At 39.0% G+C, this 15,825-nt stretch overlaps 1 long non-coding RNA gene across 1 annotated transcript; it reads right to left on the bottom strand.

Annotated features, from left to right (window-relative positions):
• Positions 1 to 4,454: 4,454 nt before the first annotated feature.
• Positions 4,455 to 7,715, bottom strand: LOC137082797 (uncharacterized). The gene is made up of 3 exons (XR_010906409.1): positions 7,417 to 7,715; positions 6,441 to 6,640; positions 4,455 to 4,605 (listed from the first exon to the last, which is right to left on the bottom strand). It is a non-coding gene; the product is annotated as an uncharacterized lncRNA (long non-coding RNA).
• Between the last annotated feature and the right edge of the window lie 8,110 nt (positions 7,716 to 15,825).

The following is a 15,825-nucleotide window of genomic DNA, read 5'->3' as shown; positions in this document are numbered from 1 at the left end:
AGGTCTTGATCGAACTGACCAAATTGCATTAGAAATTCTACACAAAAATTCTATTGAATGTCTTTATTTACAGGGTTTTCCCTCATGTTTTCAGTGGGAAATTTACATGGCTAGCAAACTGCAATTCTTAAATAACATCACATTAAAGGGGGGGTGAAATGCTGTTTCATGCATACTGAGCTTTTTACACTGTTAAAGACTTGGATTCCCATCCTAAACATAGACAAAGTTTCAAAAAGTAATGTTGGACCTTTGATGGAGTATTTCTGTGTCAAAAATACTCCTTCCGGATCCTCACAAGTTTCAGAGAGTATTTTTCGAGTATGGGTCGGCTTGACGTGAACAGAGCGGAAGGTCCTTGTATGGGCCGTATACGGGTTTCTTCTCCCGGGATCGCCATTCTTTAGCCCCGCCCACACGATACGCCTCCAGGCGCTCGTTTTTTTCCGGAAAGACTCTGTACAGCCTATATTTCTTTTATAAATATAATAAAACTAAAGACTTTTCGGAGATATGAAGGATGCAATACTACTTTTTAGGTACTTAAGATTGACATGATATTGACTGAAACTGAGTGTCCCCCCCCCCCCCCTTAAACTTTTCAAAAAAAATAGTTTTTGTGTGCATAAAAAACCCCTAAATAACATAGTGATGTGCTGATTGACCAGGTGGAAAGGGAGGAAGGCTAGAAATATGTTTAAATGTTTAAATGGTGTGGACAGGAAGAAAAATTGAGTGGGAGTATCCTGAAGGAGGAGTTTGTGAAGAATGTTCTGGAGGTAAAGAGAGTGTCAGATAGGTTGATGAGTCTGACGCTGGATATTGAAGGTGTGATGTTGAATGTTGTTAGTGCCTATGCTCCACAAGTTGGTTGTAAGCAAGATGAGAAAGATTCTGGAGTGAGTTGGAGGAAGTGATGTAGACTGTTGCTAGAGGTGAGAGAGTAGTGATAGGGGCAGATTTGTATGGACATGTTGGGGAAGGGAATAGTGGGGACGAGAAAGTGATGGGCAGGTTTGGTTTTAAGGAAAGGAACCCAGAAGGACAGAGGTTGGTAGACTTTGCTAAAAGTATGGAGATGGCTGTGGGAAACACATACTTTCAGAAGAGACAGAAACACAGGGTGACATATAAGAGTGGTGGCAGGAGCACAAAGTGGACTGTATTTTATGTAGACGCTGTAATCTGATGGAAATTAGCGATTGTAAAGTAGTGGTAGGTGAGAGTGTAGCTAGACAGCATAGGATGGTGGTGTGTAGGATGCCTCTGGTGGTGAGGAAGATGAAGAGAGTAAAGGCAGAGCAGAAGACAAAGTGGTGGAAGTTGGAAAAGGAAGAGTGCTGTTTGGTTTTCAGGGAGGAGTTTAGACAAACTTTAGGTGGTCAAGAAGGATTCCAGATGACTGGACTACTAGAGCCAAAGAGATCAGGGAGACAGGTTGAAAGGTGCTAGGTTTATCATCTGGAAGGAGGAAAAGGGACAAGGAGACTTGGTGGTCGAATGAGAAAGTCCAGGAGAGTATCCAGACAAAGAGGATAGCTAGGAAGAAGTGGAACAGTGTGAGGACGGACGAAAGTAGACAGGAATATAGGGTGATACAGCGTGAGGTTAAGATAGAGGTGACAAAGGCCAAACACAAAGCATATAAGGACATGTATGCAATGTTAGATAGTAAGGAAGGTGAGAGGGATGTGTATCGGATGGCAAGGCAGAGGGATAGAGATGGAAAGGATGTGCTGCAGGTTAGAGTGATTAAAGATAGAGATGGAAATGTTTTAACAGGTGACATGAGGATGAGGGAAAGATGGAAGGAGTACTTTGAGGAACTGATGGATTAGGAAAATGGCAGGGAGAGAAGTAGAAAGTATTAGCGAGGGTGAAGTTAGGAGAGCTTTGAAGAGGATGAAGAGAGGAAAGGCAGTTGGTCCAGATGACATACCATTGGAGGTATGGAAATGTCTAGGAGAGATGGCAGTAGAGTTTTTAACTAGGTTGTTCAACAAGGTTTTAGAGAGTGAGAGGATGCCTGAGGAACGGAGGAGAAGTGTTTTGGTGCCAATTTTTAAGAACAAGGGAGATGTGCTGAGTTGTGGAAACTACAGAGGTATTAAGCCGATGAGCCATACAATGAAGTTGTGGGAAAGAGTAGTGGAAGCAAGGCTAAGGGGAGAAGTGGACATTTGTGAGCAGCAGTATGGGTTCATGCCAAGAAAGAGCACTACAGATGCATTATTTGCTTTGAGAATGTTAATGGAGAAGTACAGAGATGGTCAGAAAGAGCTGCATTGTGTCTTTGTAGATTTAGAAAAAGCAAATGACAGAGTGCCAAGAGAGGAGCTGTGGTATTGTATGAGGAGGTCTGAAGTGGCAGAGAAGTATGTTAGAGTGGTACAGGATATCTATGAGATCAGTAGGACAGTGGTAATGTGTGCCGTAGGTGAGACAGAACACTTCACGGTGAAGGTGGGACTGCATCAAGGATCGGCTCTGATCCCCTTCTTGTTTGCGGTGGTGATGGACAGGGTGACAGATGAGGTCAGACAGGAATCTCCATGGACTATGATGTTTGCGGATGACATTGTGATCCGTAGTGAGAGCAGGGAGCAGGTGGAGGAAAGTCTAGAGAGGTGGAGGTTTGCTCTGGAGAGAAGAGGAATGAAGGTTAGTCGAGGTCTAGAAGAGGTAAAGAAGGTGCAGGATTTTAAGTACTTAGGGTCAACAGTCCAGAGCAATGGGGAGTGTGGAAAAGAGGTGAAGAAGCGTGTGCAGGCAGGTTGGAGTGGGTGGAGAAAAGTGTCAGATCTGTTGTGTGATAAAAGTTCCCAGCAAGAATGAAAGGAAAGGTGTACAGGACAGTAGTGAGACCAGCGATGTTGTATGGTTTGGAGGAAAAGACCGGAGGAAGAGCTAGCGGTAGCAGAGCTGAAGATGTTGAGGTTCTCTTTGGGAGTGACGAGGATGGATAGGCTCATGAATGAGTACATCAGAGGGACAGCACATGTGAGATGTTTTGGAGACAAAGTTAGAGAAGCCAGGTTGAGATGGTTTGGACATGTTCAAAGGACGGAGAGTGAATATATTGGTAAACAGATGCTGAGGTTAGAGCTGCCAGGCAGGAGGTCAAGAGGAAGAACAAAGAGGAGGTTTATGGATGTAGTGAAGGAGTACATGAAGGTAGTCAGTCTGAGAGAAGAGGATACAGAGGATAGGACTTGATGGAGGCAGATGATTCGCTGTGGCGACCCCTGAAGGGAACAGCCGAAAGAAAAAGTAGAAGATAGTGATGTGCCGATTTCAAAACACTGCTTCATGAAGCTTTGGAGCCTTATGAATCATTGTATCGAATCAGCGGTTCGGATCCCCAAAGTCACGTGATTTCAGCAGTTTGGTGGTTTGACACGCGATCTGAATCATGAATCAATACGCTGATTCATAACGCTCCGAAGCTTTACTAAGCAGTGTTTTGAAATCAGCCATCGCTAAGTTGTGTTCAACATCAATATCTTAATTTGTGTTCTAAAGATGAACGGAGGTCTTACGGGTCTGGCATGAGGGTGAGAAATTAATGACAGAATGTTCATTTTTGGTTGAACAAACACTATAATAATTAAGGAACTTTGCTGCCGTACCATGGATGCAGCACCGCAATAATATTAGGCAGTGCCTGAAAATCGGCTAAATCCATCAACATAACCAACATGACAATCGGCTTACACAGAGAGCATGCTGGGGACTATTTTCAGGTGCTGCGTAATATCAATGTGTCCCTGAATCAAAGTTCCCTGATTTTTACGCAGGAATAAGAGTCTTGTCCCTAGCATATCAGTCTAGAAAATCGCAACTTTTCATTTCCATCGATCTTAGTACATGATGTAACTATACACATCACAAAATGTAAATAGGAAAATATTTTGTCACTTATTGAGCAGTAGGCTAGATGGAGCCATTTACCAGTCCCAAAAAGTCAGCGTGTTCCTTTAAGAAAGTTACCTTTCATGTCTTAGGTGTACACTAATTGCAAGTAATCTCCTAAAATGAATTCTTAAAAGTTAATACTTGGAAAACTTGACTACGAAATTTGACACGGATGCTAATATGAATGCGCTTGAAATCTTGGTTGGTGATATCTCCCCAAAAATGTACACACATTTACTGGAGATGTGATTGTAGAAAACAAAGGCCTGTTGAAAAGCTCTTGCATTGTCTCTCTACGCTCCAACATGTGCTCTAAAGCTGTAAAACCACAACCAAAGAGCACCTCATTTAAGCTGACAGCCTGGAAACCTTTTTCCTGTTGTGAAATACTTCTTAAGCTCACGACACTGCACATTATTCCCCGTCCTCAATTGGAACTCATTTCGTTCAGCAAAATACTTCCTGAGACCGAATGGGTCATGCCTCAGTTGCCCTCAATATGTGGGGGCAATAGAGCATGACCCACAACTCACCCATGCCACTGCCACTCCTTGGACTCGGCCCGTATAAAGATGTTTTAGAATCTTCCCATGTGTCTTTTAGGGTTAGCAAAGCACAGCCACATCAGAAAGAATACAGGACACCTATTGTAGCAACTCCAATAGAAAGGAAGGACTGTTGTCACCAGTTCTGTAAACAGTAAGCACAATTACGAGAAACCGCTGGAAATACAGCTTGTTTTTATAGCACGTCTGTAATTTCCTCAACTTTACTCTGGCGGTGGAGAGCAGCCGAAGCACAATGATTTCACAAGACCACTGCTTGATTCTCCACAGAAATAGGTCTATCCAAAGTTGCAGTATCCAAAGTAGCGGCGGTCTGGCCCTTCTCTGCTATTGTTGCAACTGAAGACGTCTATGTCCTCAGGGGGTCGGCAAATCATTTGAGGTTTTGGTGCATTAAAAAAAATGCAAAGTTAGCACCATTTCATTTTCATTTTAAACTACCGGCACTTCATATTTGCCTCATTTATATGTTATTTACATAGGCACAGAAATCTAAGTTTATAATCAAATTCATCTTGTTCATTGTTAACTTTAATCCTAACCCAAGTTATTTTATCACTAATGTTTCACACATCATAGAGCAAACTGATGCTAAAATTGCTCATTGAAAATGGTATATAAATAAATAGTACTTGAAAATATACACAAAATATGAGGTCTGTAATATTTTTGAATGTTTTTGGAAGAAGTTCTGTTAAAAAAAAAAACAGTAAAATGTCAAAATTGTGAAATATTATTACAATTTAAAATAATTGTTTTCTATTTTAGTATATTTTAAAATGTAATTCATTCCTATGATGACAAAATTGAATTTACAGTCTACAAACAGTCTTTATTTGAAATAGAAATGTTTTATAACATTATAAATGTCTTAACTGTCACTTTTGATCAATTTTGCTGAATAAAATAATTTATTTCAAAAATAACTATATTGACCTCGGACATTTTGAACTGTTAATGCATGAAATCAAAACTAACCCAATTTACAGTTTACTATTATTAAAATTATGCATTCACAAGATGAACACAGAGTAATATTATTGGCCTGATATCATTTTGCATGGTCAAGGACCCTTGTAGACAATGTGAACAAACATAACAACACACATAACCTATATTAGTGGATATTTTTGCTCCTGGAAAAATAAAATAATCATGGCTGACAATTCAACCGAGGCAGAATTGCAATTTAATTAAATTTTATAATTTGTCAATTGAAAAATTGATTAAATTCTTTATTTTTAATATAGATATTAAACTGAATTTTTAATAGTAGAGGTTTATTTCAATCGTGTTTTTACAATCTCTCACATGCATTTGCACGTCCTCAAAAACATTATTGGACATTCAGCTTTTCCATTAAATCATTAAAGCGATGTCATTAGTGGATATTTTTGCTCCTGGAAAAATAAAATAATCATGGCTGACAATTCAACCGAGGCAGAATTGCAATTTAATTAAATTTTATAATTTGTCAATTGAAAAATTGATTAAATTCTTTATTTTTAATATAGATATTAAACTGAATTTTTAATAGTAGAGGTTTATTTCAATCGTGTTTTTACAATCTCTCACATGCATTTGCACGTCCTCAAAAACATTATTGGACATTCAGCTTTTCCATTAAATCATTAAAGCGATGTCATTAGTGGATATTTTTGCTCCTGGAAAAATAAAATAATCATGGCTGACAATTCAACCGAGGCAGAATTGCAATTTAATTAAATTTTATAATTTGTCAATTGAAAAATGGATTAAATTCTTTATTTTTAATATAGATATTAAACTGAATTTTTAATAGTAGAGGTTTATTTCAATCGTGTTTTTACAATCTCTCACATGCATTTGCACGTCCTCAAAAACATTATTGGACATTCAGCTTTTCCATTAAATCATTAAAGCGATTAAAATGCAGTCTTGACTTGAATTCTCAGAGCAAGCAATTGTGTTCTGGCTTACATGTGCGATGCAGATGTCTTGCTGTGCTCGGTGCAATGGGTGGTTCTGTGTGAGTCTGCATTGTTTGCTCACCCCCTTGGCTCCAGATAACCCAACTCCAATGGCATCACATACAACAGTGCTGAAGTCAGCATTGAGCACGGGATAAGGAGTCGGGGATGTTTATTTATCACACGTCCAAAGAACGAGGTGATGCATATCTAAAAAACAGGGGGAAATCATTTAAATTCATATCACTGGCAATGGGGCCCAAGGTTTGACTTTGAGGTAGCCTATCATGCATGGAGGCATTCATCTTCAGAAGCAATTGATTTGGATTCATTTGATATAGCAATGAAAAGCAGCTGGGTATGGGGACTTGTCTGGCAGTGTGTTCCACTTAATAAGCCAGTTGTCACAGGGGAATGGTTTTTCACTAAAAGTTTGGCTACGCGTTACTAGTTTATAATTTTTTCATTGCACGTCATCATGAATTGCATTGAGACAAAAAAAAAAAACTGTTGGGCAATTATAGGGCAATTACAGCTGTCAGTACAGTATAACGTTAATTTAGTGCTATTCAAAGAGCAATTCAAACTTGAATATTGAATTAGCATCATTATTCTTTTCAATCAACTCAATGTTTTTAATCAGAAACTTGCTTGAAATTACATTCCTTTCCCGCAGCTTCCGACTAAAAGGAACAAAGTCTAGTCAAACTTTGTGTTACGTGTAGGCTACGTCCATACTATTTGTCACAGACATAACCTAATGAGGTTGAGTTAGTTCCTCGGCCCATGTCATTGTTAGCTAAAGCAGAGTCTCTCTGTGATAAGACGGGCAAAAGTAGGCTATATCCACTTAATTCTGGTAAGAGAGGGCCCGGCCATTTGTAATTTTAATGTCTATCAATCGCTTCCAGTTATTTTTTAGCTGTAGGCCTACAAAACAGTAGCCTACGTTATGCTGCTTAATATTGCAATCTGGTATTTCTTACCATATGTAGGCCTATGCCATTGGGCTGTAAACACGCTGGTTTGTAGCACAAACAGTTTTTACAGTTTGCAGCATTTTCTTCTCGTCATTTCCCTATAACAGGTAGGCCTAATAAATCAGAAGTCTCGCACATTCACAGAAAAAAATAGGGTGGAACAACAAACTAGTTGTGATCTCCGATTCGGGAACAAATTCATCTTATTAACTGGTTATTTTCATTCAGCCAGAAAGATTCATCTTCAGAGATAAAATCTAAAATAGTGCCACATTCCAGGCAATCCGTAAAGCCCAATTAATACATCTGCGTCGCGTGTACTTCTACGTCGGAATCTGTGTTCCACATGTAGTCTACAACGTAGGCTACCCTGAAATATAGAGGGTCTATTCTTTCTTTTGATATATTGCATGCTCAGATTATACGACAAAATATAGGCCGTCACATTTTTGTGAAAATTATTTAAAAAAAACAAAAAACAGGCGATGGCTGGCATTTTTTTTTTTAAAGATGGTGGGAAAAGAGTTAAGGTCTTGGCCGAAACTGACCAAATTGCTTTAAAAAGCAATTTTCCTCATGTTTTCAGGGGGAAATGTATATGGTGAGTAAACTGCAATTCTTAAATAATATAAACTTTCGTAGACATAAAACGGCACACTGCACACAGCACATAACATCTTCTTCACATAACATAACAGCACATTAACACCCCTCTAAAAATACAATACTGCGCCAATTCTACGCGGAGAGCAAAGCTCTGTCTGTCAGATGCCCTCTCTCGGGTACGAGTACGACAGGGTAAATACTTCCCGTGGAGATCCACTTTTGCGACACGACTGAAGCGCGATGTTACGCTTTCCGTCGTTTGTGTGTCAAATCGGTTCAAATCATAGACCGTAAAAAATGGTTCAAAAGCAGCGCCGCCTTCCCGGTATGCTATGCGGGCACGTTAAAGTCGCTTGATGTCACCCATAGAAAAAAAGTGGAGCGCGGCACGACAGAAGTGTTGCACGGACAAGCGTAGCCCATGGTGACGGCGTAGAGCTTACGGCTGAATCTGATCAGGTCCGACGTAAAAATATAAAGCAGCCTTAACTCGTATTTATCCAAACTTCTACCCGTGAAAGTGCACTAGGGCAATCAAACCTGTGACTTGCCAAAAATATACTCTCAGTTACAAGCATATATATGGACTAGTCCGCGAAACAACATTTGCAGACCCTACTGATGCGGTGTTTATGGAAGTCGGACACAGTATTTTACAAATAACATCATTTTTCTCCCTGTTTCCCTCAAAAAAGCAAGGAGTATTAAGCACCTTTGGTGATAAAGATTATTGTAAATGCCCTGTACGGTCTGCCATGCTTTGTTTACATAGTTACCACAATTCCTTGGAAGTTTGGCGTGATTTTGGCTGCGTCTGAAAATCTATCAGCTGACGTAAAATTGTAAAGGCAGCATTTTGTGCATGAAGGCACCGTATGAAATTAATTTCGGACAGACTTTTAAGGCAGTGTAACATTTTAATGATCTACAGCAAAAAGAAAGAGAGCTTTGGTGACAACCAGTAATTTCACACAAACTGACCTTCAAACGCAACTTTGAATGCAATATTTTTTCCCAGAATGGAAATGCACAGGATTGTGGGACATCAAAGGCAGCGAAGGCCTACATGTATGCTGCCTTCAAAAATCAATCAGATAAAGGTATCTTAGGAGACAGGAAGTGAAGATAACAATAGATTCGGATGATGCTTGATGCCTTCCTGCCTTATGTGTCCTCTGAAGGCAGTATTTTCCAGGATTCGGATGCAGGTTTTACCTGGAACGCAACAAAGTCGTAAGTTGTGGTTTTTAAGTAGAAATACATACGTAGTCGGCATATAAAAAGGCCATTTGGAACTAAAATTACATGTTTACAGTGGATTTTTATTTTATTTTATTTATTTTCTACAAGCAACTAATCAAAATGTATGTCCCTGGCATGTCCCTCTCTTACTCCCCAGACTCTCCAGGTTGGGGAGACTAGAGAGTGCCTGGCAGCAACAGCCCACACAAAGGTGTGGAGAAACTGGCCAGACGCTGCTCTCGGGACCACCCTCCAATCTTCCACCCCCTGATGGAGTCAGATAAGTAACAACAGGGGTATCCATGAAACTCCACTTAACAATAGTTCCCTTCAGTTAATGAGTTGCCTCATACACATGAAGTGGCTCGATGCCAGGCTGTTCCGCTATTTATACCACTTTCTCTGTACCTCACCTCTTTTCTCTCATGAACTTCCATCACACTCAGACATAATATAAACACACAATGAGGTTTATTTTTTTATTACGTTAAGTATTTTACTGTGAAGTGGTATAACCTACAATGTTCAATTTTTTGCTTTATTTGTTTATGAATTGGTTTAAGTATGGAAGGCTGAAGATCACTAAATAAATGTTAATTGTTAAAATAAATAGTTATTAAAAAATAATTAAAATAAAATAAATAATTGTTTAACATTTACTAAATGATTTGTGCCCTCCCCTAATATTGGCACCCATGGTAAATATGAGCAGGTGGCTGTGAGAATAAATCTGCATTGTTTATCTTTTTGATCTTTCATTTATAATAATTTAAAGTGGGGGAAAATCGCATCATTAATTTTTTTTTTTTTTAAATGTATAGTTCACATTGGCCATAATTATTGGCACCCAATTATTTCAACGTCCTTTTCCCAACATAACAGCTCTAAGTCTTCTTCTGCCTGATGAGTTTGGAGAAGACCCGACAAGAGATCATGGATTATTCTTTCATACTGAATATCACCAGATCCTTTACATTCCCAGTTCAATGTTGTTGCTTCTTCTATTCAGTTCACTCCACTTATTTTCTTGGGTTCAGGTCAGGAGTGGGACTGCCATGGCAGAAACTTCATTTTGTGCTCAGTGACACGTTTGTGTGTTAATTTTGATATTTGTCACTAGAAAATGTTCAATTGGAGACATGTTTTTTTTTTTTTTTTTTTTTAACAGTGCTCTGCAATTCTCCATCTGTGATCCTTGGAGAGTCTTTGTCCACTCAAACTCTCATCCTCACCGTGCATTAGGACGATAAAGACACATGTCCTTTTCCTGGCAGATTTGTAACATTTTTAGTTGATTGGGGGCATCTTAATTATTGCCCTAAAAATGAAAATGGGGATTTGCAATGCTTTTACGCTTTTCTTACAGCTTTCTGTTTTGTGAAGCTCAACAATCTTTTGCTGCACGTCAGAACTATATTCTTTGGTTTCACTCATTGTGATGAATGATTTAGGGAATTTGGCCTTTATGTTTCCCACATATTTATACTCCCATTGAATAGGAAGTCACGGCTGGACAATTTCATGCTCCTATCACCCTGGTGTGCCATAAATATACTTCATGCACAGATATTTTACTCATAAGAATTTTAGGGGTGCCAATAATTGTGGCCAACGTGCATTGAAGAAAGAAAAAAAAAACGTTATTTCATAATGTGAGCTTTCCCCATTTTCAATTGTTTTACTTAAATGAAAGGTTAATTTTTTTTAATAATAAAAAAATAAGAAAGATTTATTTTTTACAACTGTCTTTGCCCATATTTATTAAGGGTGCCAATATTAGTGGAAGGCACCGTTGCAAACAATGTTCACAGGTCTGAACACAGTATTATTTGGTCATGTAAAAATGCTAGCCTGTACATTGTCAAGTGTGATAGATTTCATACAAGCTGCAGCAGTGGTTTTTACTAAGGTTTTTACATACAAGTCTTATGTAAGGTGCTGTTTTTTTTATTTTGAGGCTTGAGGTTTATGATAGTGAAAGGAAGAAAGATGTCCATTTGTGCGTGTGCACTCACAGTGGAATACTTAATTGTGCAAGTTATTATCTTTGTGGTCATACCCACCACTTTTCTCCCAGTTGGGATGGGTGGAGATGGAGCGTGGGTGCAGTATTCACCCCAACGTGTTGTGGAGCATCTGCATAGTGTAGTTTCCAGACATAAGAGTTGTAAAAAAGCAGCAACAACATCTGGGGCAATCAGAACTTTTCCTGCAAACATTTTACTGTATACCACAGACATTTAAACCATCCATTTTTATCTATATAAACACTGCATGTCCAAAAACATCAAGGAAGATACTTTTGCAAATAAATTAATTGAGTTTATTTTTAGATCAAATTGATTTGCAGCATTTTGGTGGGAAATGTGTACCCTCAAGTAAGAGCTCATCATTTAACACTTTGTCAGTTAAATAAGGTTATAAAAATGTAGGTTAGATTGAGGCCTCCTTTTAAAACAGACTTTAAATATCCAGAGGGATTTGGATTTACTAACTCCAATTGCAAATGCAGAAAGTTCTCTATTTTCCAGAGCAGTGTGTTTCCCTCAAAGGAACATCGGCGATTTAATCACCTACAGTAGCGCTCACAGTTTCCCGTGGGTTAACAAAGCCACAATTTGGTATGATTCACTGTAAAACACAGTACCCCTTTATACGACTCTATTTGTGTTGACCTGTTGAGGTTGAGATCTTTTTTTGTGTGTGCCATTGCGTTTGTACTGCTTAAATTATGGGTCACCAGTGTCACCTTGCTTGACTTGGTGGTTTGTGTTAGTCACTGGTTTTATTTTTTTGTCCAGGTCTGGTCTGTAACCACAAATACTACCAAGCAAGGTTTCACATGTGCTGGAGTATTAGCAAACATGTCAGTCTTCAGGAACTATAATTCCTTCATTTCCGTACATGTCACAAATAGGTTACTTCAAAGGAATATGCACTTATAATATAAGAGGTTTTGAATTATACCTTAAAGCCGCAATATGTAATTTTTTGCTGCTAGAGGTCGCTTATTCAAAACAAATGCGTAGCTTCATGATTTTCATAGAGCTTTTTTTGTACTTACAATGTAAGTACAACAAAATGTATAACATTGCTCTAGTGGTTTTTGGTATTTTAATCCAAAAATATTACATATTGTGCCTTTAAATTTAAATGTGCAGTAGGTAATATTGACATATAAAACTATTGGTTGAATTGGCAGTGCGCGTTATCGCTCAGACCAAAACAAAAACAGACATTCCGGCACAGAACGCACATTTCATAGTATAATAACTGGCTGTAGCTTTGTTTCTCTGAGAAACAAGTGTGTAAACGTAGCATGCTTCCCAAATCTCTGCAAACATATATGATCCGTGCTGGTAAAAGGAGTCAGAATTCGCACAGGATCGTTTCGAGCTACAGGCAAAACAATCGTGAAAAACGATCTAACGCTGACTGACAGATCGGCATGTGCACAAAGATGCTTCTCACAGCGTGCAATCCCAATATACACAGATACATAAAATTAAAGTACTTAAAAATATCTGTCTTTGTTAATCAAACATTATTTGTTGTCTTATATGAATGTCTGATTAATTGCTGTGGAAAAACATCTGGGGTTGTATTCACAGAACATCTTAAGGCTCAAAGTAGCTCCTAACTTGCCGATTTAGGAGAAACTCTTAAAAATAATGGCCGTGTCAGTCCTAATTTTAGGACTCCTAAATGTTTGGTGTAAGAGTATTTCGCAAAGCATTTTAGCACTAAAACTATTTCCTTAATCCATGAAACACTAGAGTCAAGAGGACTCTTAGTCACTAAGGCCAAATCACAAACAATCTAATGGCTGTTGCCACAATCCACCCAAAGACACTATGAGGCAATAGTTATAATAAATGTAGGCCTATCTTCACTAAAAAATAAATAAAATAATGGCACCTGTGGCAGTTGTTTTTACGAGTTTACACATAAAAATTATTGAATAGAGTAAAAAGAAAAAGAAAAAGAAGAAGCATATTAGGCACACTGCCTGAGGGGATAGAGGGCTCCAAGTTTGGAATTTAGCGTTTTGCCCCACATTGCAGGCCGTGAGTGAGGAACGGGGTGGGAGAGGGATGCAGAAAACTGTGGAGGTAAAGATTGGAAAATACTCTGCAAGAACAAAGAAATGTGTTTGTTTTCTTGATGTGGCAAGAATAAGAACAAAGTTCGTTATGGCCAGTACATTCCATACTTCACGAGAAAAGTAGGTGCCGAATATCTGCGTTTCTCCACATTAACCACGCCCACTTTAAATGTATTACCAATCACACAATAGTTCTCGGCGGCAAAAAAAAAAGTTCTGCTCGGGCGATGTGTCGAGAACAAGCTGCGAGAACTCTAAAACCAGGGACACGAGAACAAAATGATGTAATTCAGCCCTGGGAGTGAGAACTTTTTTCTCTGTTCTTGCGGAGTATGTTTCAGCCTTAAAGGGATACTTCACCGCTTTTTCATATTAAACTGTTATTCCCTTAAATAAAATGATACATACCTCTCTCGTCTGAGTGCGTGCAACGAGAGAGGTATGTAACAACTCGTCTCAGTTAAAGGAACATCATAGTGTAATATGAAAAAGTGGGGAAGTATCCCTTTAAGTCCACAAGACCGTAGGGCAGGGGTCCCCAATCTCAGTCCACACCTGAAACAGCTAATCAATGCATATAAAGGCTTTGATTAGAAGTGATCAGCTGTTTCAGGTGTGTTTGATTGGGGATGGAGCTATTCTGTGCAGGACAGTGGCCCTCCAGGACAGAGATTGAGGATCCCTGCCGTAGGGTGTCCCATTCGTCATTTAAGCTTAAAGAAGGGTGCTCGTGAGCTACGTGATATGCGCCCTCGATGCGCACTTCAGTTAAGTCCGCAAGGTCTGCGAGCTATACGCAGAGGACTTCTAGCCAGCAGTCAAAGCGGCATTACGTTGTGAAAGTGCGGACTCAGAGGAAGACCGTGAGGGTTTAGGGTGCCATTTGGGACAGGGCCTCTTAGTGGTATGATAAAATGTTTGGTGAATACGGCCCCTGATGTGTAACATTTTAACCACTTAAGCTCTGAGGACCCTGTACAGGGTCAGGAATGACATCGTCATGTATTTACTTTCCATTTTAAATGTCTGTGGAGGAGCTATGATGTCATATGTGGTACCATTTGAAAGCTTAGAGTCTACTTTCTGGAGATATGCATCACTTTGGCATTTGTTTTACACAAAGTAATGTATTTACACTAAATTACTCTGATGTCATTTCCGCCTGAATTTGGCCTACCCAAATTGACAAGCCTCCCATACACACATACAGTGGTCTAGGTTTAAAATGTTGGTATCATTTTACAGGAAACCCTTTAAAGTTACATAAAACACTGCTAAAATTGATAAACATGTAAGTATATGTTGTGCAAGCTGTTATAACCCCCCAAAAAATAAGGCGCTTTTTGATTTTTTAATATAAATTAATTTTTGAAAGTGTGTAACTCGGGCCCGGTGTGCTCTAGGACCCTGCAGACTGCTTCCAGCATGTATAATTAATTTAATTACACTGGAATATTGCATTTATATCACTGTATATGGTGGTGGGAGGGGGTGGTGGAGGGGAGTTGCAGGGTCGGGGGAGGGGCAAAAAGGGGGTCATTCCTTCAGACCCATTTGAGTAAATCTGTCATACAACATGACACAGACAAACTTCTTTTTTCCTCTATTTTCTGTAATTTAGTGGGAACAGCCCAAACTGTCTGCAGGTAGAGCACACAGGGCCTGAGTTACACGCTTTCAAAAATGAATTTATGAAAAAAAAACAATCAAAAAGCGCCTACTTTTTTTTGGGGGGGGGGGGGGGGTTATTACAGCTTAGACAACATATACTTTTATATATACAACATATGCAACATAAGTTTATCACTTTTAGCAGTGTTTTATGTAACTTCAAAGGGTTTCCTGTAAAATGATACCAAAATTTTGAACCTAGACCATTGTATGTGTGAATGGGAAGCTTTTCAATTTGGGTAGGCCAAATCCAGGCGGAAATCCCAAAAAATGGCCCTGAGTGTAAGATTAAAGCATCCATGTTGTACAGGTCTTAAAGGGATAGTTCACCCAAAAATGAAAATTTGATTTTTATAATATAATTTATAAAAATATAAGATGGTGTATAATGCATGTCAATGGGGTCCAATGCATTATACGAGCAACAGTTGGAGTTAGAAATCTTTAAACGGAAGAAACAAACACATCTACATCTTGGATGCCCTGGGGGTAAGCAAATAAACATCACATTTTCACTTTTGGGTGAACTATTCGTCCTATCCGTATCTTCCGTGATACCCTGAAATTTTGAATATTCCAATTTAATATGATTTCTGACCTATAAGGTTGCCAGAACAATAATCTTACACGGTGTGTTAATAGGCCAGAGGAGAACTGGCACCCCGGTCTGGTTTCTCCCGAGGTTTATTTTTCTCCATCACGCCCTGATGGAGTTTTGGTTCCTTGCCACTGTCGCCTTTGGCTTGGCTTGCTCAGTTGGGGACACTAAAATTATGATTAAAGTTATTCAA

This window comes from Pseudorasbora parva, chromosome 7, assembly GCF_024679245.1.
Source record: "Pseudorasbora parva isolate DD20220531a chromosome 7, ASM2467924v1, whole genome shotgun sequence".
Taxonomy (NCBI): domain Eukaryota; kingdom Metazoa; phylum Chordata; class Actinopteri; order Cypriniformes; family Gobionidae; genus Pseudorasbora; species Pseudorasbora parva.
This window is presented reverse-complemented; position numbering and strand designations above follow the sequence as displayed.